At 48.6% G+C, this 8,136-nt stretch overlaps 2 long non-coding RNA genes across 5 annotated transcripts; both read left to right on the top strand.

Annotated features, from left to right (window-relative positions):
- Positions 1–265: 265 nt before the first annotated feature.
- Positions 266–1,599, top strand: LOC127925279 (uncharacterized). 3 transcript variants are annotated; one of them, XR_008120315.1, is made up of 4 exons: positions 283–344; positions 816–876; positions 938–1,059; positions 1,121–1,599. It is a non-coding gene; the product is annotated as an uncharacterized LOC127925279 (long non-coding RNA). The 3 variants fall into 3 exon arrangements; XR_008120314.1 differs by having other exon boundaries at positions 266–344; positions 816–1,059; XR_008120313.1 differs by lacking the exon at positions 283–344 and having other exon boundaries at positions 762–876.
- A 797-nt stretch (positions 1,600–2,396) lies between these two features.
- LOC127925280 (uncharacterized) lies at positions 2,397–4,226 on the top strand. 2 transcript variants are annotated; one of them, XR_008120316.1, is made up of 4 exons: positions 2,397–3,192; positions 3,265–3,405; positions 3,478–3,617; positions 4,123–4,226. It is a non-coding gene; the product is annotated as an uncharacterized LOC127925280 (long non-coding RNA). The 2 variants fall into 2 exon arrangements; XR_008120317.1 differs by lacking the exon at positions 3,265–3,405 and having other exon boundaries at positions 2,397–3,024; positions 3,452–3,617.
- Positions 4,227–8,136: the final 3,910 nt, after the last annotated feature.

The raw sequence follows: 8,136 nt of genomic DNA, 5'->3' as shown, positions 1-8,136 counted from the left end.
TAGGTATGGCTGTGTTGCAGGGCTTTATAGAAGAGCTGTCTGGGAGGGGCCAATGGTTTAGTAGGTGTTGCAGGGCTTTATAGAAGGAGGGACCAGTGGTTTAGTAGGTGTGTCTGTGTTGCAGGGCTTTATAGGTTCTGGGAGGGGCCAATGGTTTAGTAGGTGTGGCTGTGTTGCAGGGCTTTATAGAAGGGCTGCCTGGGAGGGACCAGTGGTTTAGTAGATGTGGCTGTGTTGCAGGGCTTTATAGAAGAGGTGTCTGGGAGGGCCAATGGTTTAGTAGGTGTGGCTGTGTTGCAGGGCTTTATAGAAGGGCTGCCTGGGAGGGACCAGTGGTTTAGTAGGTGTGGCTGTGTTGCAGGGCTTTATAGAAGAACTGTGTGGGAGGGGCCAGGGGTTTAGTAGGTGTGGCTGTGTTGCAGGGCTTTATAGAAGAGCTGTGTGGGAGGGGCCAGGGGTTTAGTAGGTGTGGCTGTGTTGCAGGGCTTTATAGAAGAGCTGTCTGGGAGGGGCCAGTGGTTTAGTAGGTGTGGCTGTGTTGCAGGGCTTTATAGAAGAGCTGTGTGGGAGGGGCCAGGGGTTTAGTAGGTGTGGCTGTGTTGCAGGGCTTTATAGAAGAGCTGTGTGGGAGGGGCCAGGGGTTTAGTAGGTATGGCTGTGTTGCAGGGCTTTATAGAAGAGCTGTCTGGGAGGGGCCAGTTTAGGTTTAGGGCTTTATAGAAGAGCTGTCTGGGAGGGACCAGTGGTTTAGTAGGTGTGTCTGTGTTGCAGGGCTTTATAGAAGAGCTGTCTGGGAGGGGCCAATGGTTTAGTAGGTGTGGCTGTGTTGCAGGGCTTTATAGAAGGGCTGCCTGGGAGGGACCAGTGGTTTAGTAGGTGTGGCTGTGTTGCAGGGCTTTATAGAAGAGGTGTCTGGGAGGGGCCAGTGGTTTAGTAGGTATGGCTGTGTTGCAGGGCTTTATAGAAGGGCTGCCTGGGAGGGACCAGTGGTTTAGTAGGTGTGGCTGTGTTGCAGGGCTTTATAGAAGGGCTGCCTGGGAGGGACCAGTGGTTTAGTAGGTGTGGCTGTGTTGCAGGGCTTTATAGAAGGGCTGCCTGGGAGGGGCCAGTGGTTTAGTAGGTGTGGCTGTGTTGCAGGGCTTTATAGAAGGGCTGCCTGGGAGGGACCAGTGGTTTAGTAGGTGTGGCTGTGTTGCAGGGCTTTATAGAAGGGCTGCCTGGGAGGGACCAGTGGTTTAGTAGGTGTGGCTGTGTTGCAGGGCTTTATAGAAGGGCTGCCTGGGAGGGACCAGTGGTTTAGTAGGTGTGGCTGTGTTGCAGGGCTTTATAGAAGGGCTGCCTGGGAGGGACCAGTGGTTTAGTAGGTGTGGCTGTGTTGCAGGGTCTTCTAGAGTTGCTGGCTGAGGGCTCCTATCACCAAGACTACACATCACTCTAAAACAGAACGTGCCGCCTAGGATAATAAAGTTGAAACTTGAACACACACACACACAGTCCTTCCACATGTCTGTGAGTGTGCCAGCTGTGTGCTATGGCTGGCTAGCTGACTGTGGAGAGAGTCACTCCTCCCTCTCAGTGCCACATCAGCACAGAACACACCATCAGCAGAGATGTCCCCCCATATCTCTCCCTCCCCCCTCATCTCCCTCCCTCTCCCCCTCATCTCTCCCTCATCTCTCCCTCATCTCCCCTCCCCCATCTCTCCCTCCGGGCCCTCTCAGCCCCCCAAAGCAGCAGAATACCAACAGTAAGCATGTCATCCTCTCCCCTTCACTTTCATCGTGACCTGATTCTAACTTCATGTCCACTGTCTTCCTCCTACATTTACATTCACTTATTAAGCCATTTCAGCAGCGCTCTCAGACCCAGTTGTGAGTTCAGATTTAGAAGGCAGCACTTGTTCGTTACTTTTGAAAGCATATAACCTGTAAGATAATTGAATGCTGCTTCTGACGTGTGTTAAGAGGAGCACCTGTGCTGAGGAATCCGAACGCTGCAACCCTGGTGTTGACGGTAACCACGACGATGTTGCCGACGGCAGCCAGGTAGGAGCCGTCCAGTAGAGATGCTGTGTCATCGCTGGCTGCTCCAGACGGGTTATGGAAGAACACCAGGACCGCTGCACTCCCTCTCTATCAGAGGAAAAGACAAGAACAGGAATGACACGGCAGACCAACTGTCAATCTGAGGGACCGGTAGTGGAGTGGTGTTTGAGGTGTCTAGGGGTTACTAAAGGAGAGGTCAACAGGGCTTCTAGTGAAACAAAGATCTCTATCGGTACAATGTGACTTACGATGCCGCTGGGGACGAAGATGTTGAGGTACAGACAGTCCTCACTGCTGGCTGATGACTCCACAGCTCCAGGCTGCAGACAACTGGGTCTACCATGGGTAACATCCATAACAACAGGGTTAGAGGTCACATTAACACACTGCATGTGGTACAACTGGGTCTACCATGGGTAACATCCATAACAACAGGGTTAGAGGTCACATTAACACACTGCATGTGGTACAACTGGGTCTACCATGAAAACATCCATAACAACAGGGTTAGAGGTCACATTAACACACTGTATGTGGTACAACTGGGTCTACCATGGGAAACATCCATAATAACAGGGTTAGAGGTCACATTAACACACTGTATGTGGTACAACTGGGTCTACCATGGAAACATCCATAACAACAGGGTTAGAGGTCACATTAACACACTGCATGTGGTACAACTGGGTCTACCATGGAAACATCCATAACAACAGGGTTAGAGGTCACATTAACACACTGCATGTGGTACAACTGGGTCTACCATGGAAACATCCATAACAACAGGGTTAGAGGTCACATTAACACACTGCATGTGGTACAACTGGGTCTACCATGGAAACATCCATAACAACAGGGTTAGAGGTCACATTAACACACTGCATGTGGTACAACTGGGTCTACCATGGGTAACATCCATAACAACAGGGTTAGAGGTCACATTAACACACTGCATGTGGTACAACTGGGTCTACCATGGGTAACATCCATAACAACAGGGTTAGAGGTCACATTAACACACTGCATGTGGTACAACTGGGTCTACCATGAAAACATCCATAACAACAGGGTTAGAGGTCACATTAACACACTGCATGTGGTACAACTGGGTCTACCATGGGAAACATCCATAACAACAGGGTTAGAGGTCACATTAACACACTGTATGTGGTACAACTGGGTCTACCATGGGGAAACATCCATAACAACAGGGTTAGAGGTCACATTAACACACTGCATGTGGTACAACTGGGTCTACCATGGGAAACATCCATAACAACAGGGTTAGAGGTCACATTAACACACTGTATGTGGTACAACTGGGTCTACCATGGAAACATCCATAACAACAGGGTTAGAGGTCACATTAACACACTGCATGTGGTACAACTGGGTCTACCATGGAGAAACATCCATAACAACAGGGTTAGAGGTCACATTAACACACTGCATGTGGTACAACTGGGTCTACCATGGAAACATCCATAACAACAGGGTTAGAGGTCACATTAACACACTGCATGTGGTACAACTGGGTCTACCATGGAAACATCCATAACAACAGGGTTAGAGGTCACATTAACACACTGCATGTGGTACAACTGGGTCTACCATGGAGAAACATCCATAACAACAGGGTTAGAGGTCACATTAACACACTGCATGTGGTACAACTGGGTCTACCATGGAAACATCCATAACAACAGGGTTAGAGGGTCACATTAACACACTGCATGTGGGTACAACTGGGTCTACCATGGGGAAACATCCATAACAACAGGGTTAGAGTCACATTAACACACTGCATGTGGTACAACTTTGGGTCTACCATGGAAACATCCATAACAACAGGTTAGAGGTCACATTAACACACTGTATGTGGTACAACTGGGTCTACCATGGGAAACATCCATAACAACAGGGTTAGAGGTCACATTAACACACTGCATGTGGTACAACTGGGTCTACCATGGGGAAACATCCATAACAACAGGGGTTAGAGGTCACATTAACACACTGCATGTGGTGGGCCAACTGGGTCTACCATGGAAACATCCCATAACAACAGGGGTTAGAGGTCACATTAACACACTGCATGTGGTACAACTGGGTCTACCATGGAAACATCCATAACAACAGGGTTAGAGGTCACATTAACACACTGCATGTGGTACAACTGGGGTCTACCATGGGGAAACATCCATAACAACAGGGTTAGAGGTCCATTAACACATAACATGTGGTACAACTGGGTCTACCATGGAGAAACATCCATAACAACAGGGTTAGGAGTCACATTAACACACTGCTTGTGGTACAACTGGGTACCATAGAAACATTCATAATAACAAGCTGTTTCTCAACTAGACACTAATGTACTTGTCTCTTGTTCCCGCTACTCTCTCCTCTTCCATCCCTATCATCTCTTCCCTCTGCTCCAAACCTTCTCCAACCTATCTCCTGATTCTGCCTCTCAACCCTCCTCTCCTCCCTTTCTGCATCTTTGACTCTCTATGTCCCTATCTTCCAGGCAGCCTGTCTCCCCTCCCAGCTTCCGTGGCTCGACGACTCATTGCGAGCTCACAGAACAGGAGGCTCCGGGCAGCCGAGCGGAAATGGAGAAAATACTCGCCTCTGCGGACCTGGCATCCTTTCGCTCTCCCACATTTTCTTCTCTGTTTCTATTCTACCACTCCTAAATTCCAAGCATCTGCCTCTAACCCTAGGGCTCAGTTTGCACTGTTCTCAACCATTTTGAAGGCAGCGGTACACAGCGTTGTACGAGATCTTCAGTTTTTTTGTGACGGCCGGCCGCCCAACAACCTTTCCCCTCCTCTCTTCTCCAGCCATGGAATAGCCTTCATTTCTCAGAACAAGAATAGACTCGATCGTTTCAGATGAAATGTCTTTGTTTCTGGCCATTTTGAGCCTTCTTGATCAATCGTCAGGTTTCACGCACAAATGCTGATGCTCCAGATGCTCAGCTAGTCCTTCAAAGAATGCCAGTTTTATTGCTTGTTTACCAGGTGGCGTGGCGAGCACAACAGTTTTCAGATGTCCTAACATAATTGGCAAAAGGGTTTTCTCATTGCTATCAATTAGCGTTTTTAAAATGATAAACTTGGATTAGCTAACACAACGTTCCATGATCTCGCCATCACGGTTGGAACACAGGAGTGATGGTTGCTGATAATGGGCCCTGTAGGTTCATGCTCTACAGCATCCGCAGGTATGTAGATATTGGTGGTCCTTCTGTGGCTCAGTTGGTAGAGCATGGCGCTTGTAACGCCAGGGTAGTGGGTTCGATTCCCGGGACCACCTCATACGTCTGAGGCCCTAACTGTTCATCCACCTCTGCCTGCTACTACATGACTGTAAGTCCAGCTTTGGATAAAACAAACTCCCTCAGGACAGCGGAGTCAAATGGAGACATATATTATTAGGATATATAATATCATCCATTAAAATTGTAAGTCTGTTCCACTGGATTTCCAATTTGCTACAATAGTCATTTACAACATTAACCATTTCTGATGCATTTTATGTTATTTCAATGGACAAAAAATGTGCTTTTTGTTTCTGGCAAAAACAAGAACATTTCTAAGTGGCCCCAAACGTTTTGAACGGTAGTGTGTATATATTAAAACAATCCCAGGATGTAACATGTCATAGTGGTTAGAGTGGTAGAGAGCATGGCGCTTGTAACGCCAGGTCTCCCATAGGGACGGCAGGTCTCTAGTGGTTAGAGTGTAGGGACGGCAGGTCTCCTAGTGGTTAGAGTGTAGGGACGGCAGGTCTCTAGTGGTTAGAGTGTAAGGACTCCTAGTGGTTAGGTCTCTAGTGGTTAGAGTGTAGGGACGGCAGGTCTCAAGTGGTTAGAGTGTAGGGACGGCAGGTCTCCTAGTGGTTAGAGTGTAGGGACGGCAGGTCTCCTAGTGGTTAGAGTGTAGGGACGGCAGGTCTCCTAGTGGTTAGAGTGTAGGGACGGCAGGTCTCCTAGTGGTTAGAGTGTAGGGACGGCAGGTCTCCTAGTGGTTAGAGTGTGCTTCTACACCTGCATTGCTTGCTGTTTGGGGTTTTAGGCTGGGTTTCTGTACAGCACTTTGAGATATCAGCTGATGTACGAAGGGCTATATAAATACATTTGATTTGATTTTTGATTTAGGGACGACAGGTCTCCTAGTGGTTAGAGTGTAGGGACGGCAGGTCTCCTAGTGGTTAGAGTATAGGGACGGCAGGTCTCCTAGTGGTTAGAGTGTAGGGACGGCAGGTCTCCAAGTGGTTAGCGTGTCGGACCAGTAACCGAAAGGTTGCTTGATCGAATCCCCGAGCTGACAAGATAAAAATCTGTCGTTCTGCCCCTGAACAAGGCAGTTAACCCACTGTTCCTAGACCAGTTAACCCACTGTTTCTAGACCAGTTAACCCACTGTTCCTAGACCAGTTAACCCACTGTTCCTAGACCAGTTAACCCACTGTTCCTAGACCAGTTAACCCACTGTTCCTAGACCAGTTAACCCACTGTTCCTAGACCAGTTAACCCACTGTTCCTAGACCAGTTAACCCACTGTTCCTAGACCAGTTAACCCACTGTTCCTTGGCCCTCGTTTTGAATAAGAATTTGTTCTTGCCTACTTAAATAAAGGTTCAATATTATGATTTTTTATTTTTATTAAATAACATTTTTAGGTGAACACCCCTTTCCAAACTACTGGATGAAATTGTACAAAACCTTTATAACGCATCTTTAAAAAACAGAGTCATTTTACCTGGTAACCGTGGCGTTCCATGTGCCACTCCATTCAGCAGGCTGTGGGGACGAAACGGAGGGCTCTCATGGAGGGACGGGCGTACGGAACTCCCAAGAACTGTCTGACTGTCTTCCTGTCTGACCCGAGCAGCGTTGTCACGGACGATCCCTGGAGCGTTCCGTGAGCCGGGGATAAACACTGACGTCAACGTCGCCTTGGGTTCTGGATCCCACAGAAAACATAACCATCAGTCAGAGGAAGCCTGGACTGACAACTATGAGCCCTGGTCAAAGTAATGCACCATATAGGGAACAGGGTGACATTTGGGACAGAGATACTGTCTGCACTGGAATCAACCAGCTGTAAAACTCCTTCAGCACCTCTCAGATGATAAATCACGCTTTCTAATAATAATGACCATTACAGGAAGTAGGCTGCAGTGATTGACACGACCTAACCCGCCAATAAACATCTCTGTTTCTTCAAACACTAGTCACATTAGCAGCAGTAAAGTGAGCCAGGGTCAGGGATGTATAGTGAGCCAAGGTCAGGGATGTATAGTGAGCCAGGGATGTATAGTGACCCAGGGATGTATAGTGAGCCAAGGTCAGGGATGTATAGTGAGCCAGGGTCAGGGATGTATAGTGACCCAGGGTCAGGGATGTATAGTGAGCCAGGGATGTATAGTGAGGCAGGGTCAGGGATGTATAGTGAGCCAGGGTCAGGGATGTATAGTGAGCCAGGGATGTATAGTGAGCCAGGGATGTATAGTGAGCCAGGGATGTATAGTGAGCCAGGGTCAGGGATGTATAGTGAGCCAGGGTCAGGGATGTATAGTGAGCCAGGGTCAGGGATGTATAGTGAGCCAGGCTCAGGGATGTATAGTGAGCCAGGCTCAGGGATGTATAGTGAGCCAGGGTCAGGGATGTATAGTGAGCCAGGGTCAGGGATGTATAGTGAGCCAGGGTCAGGGATGTATAGTGAGCCAGGGTCAGGGATGTATAGTGAGCCAGGGTCAGGGATGTATAGTGAGCCAGGGTCAGGGATGTATAGTGAGCCAGGGTCAGGGATGTATAGTGAGCCAGGGTCAGGGATGTATAGTGAGCCAGGGTCAGGGATGTATAGTGAACCAGGGTCAGGGATGTATAGTGAGCCAGGGATGTATAGTGAGTCAGGGATGTATAGTGACCCAGGGTCAGGGATGTATAGTGAGCCAGGGTCAGGGATGTATAGTGAGCCAGGGTCAGGGATGTATAGTGACCCAGGGTCAGGGATGTATAGTGAGCCAGGGATGTATAGTGAGCCAGGGATGTATAGTGACCCAGGGTCAGGGATGTATAG

The sequence above is a fragment of the Oncorhynchus keta genome, unplaced genomic scaffold, assembly GCF_023373465.1.
Source record: "Oncorhynchus keta strain PuntledgeMale-10-30-2019 unplaced genomic scaffold, Oket_V2 Un_contig_540_pilon_pilon, whole genome shotgun sequence".
Lineage (NCBI taxonomy): Eukaryota > Metazoa > Chordata > Actinopteri > Salmoniformes > Salmonidae > Oncorhynchus > Oncorhynchus keta.
This window is presented reverse-complemented; position numbering and strand designations above follow the sequence as displayed.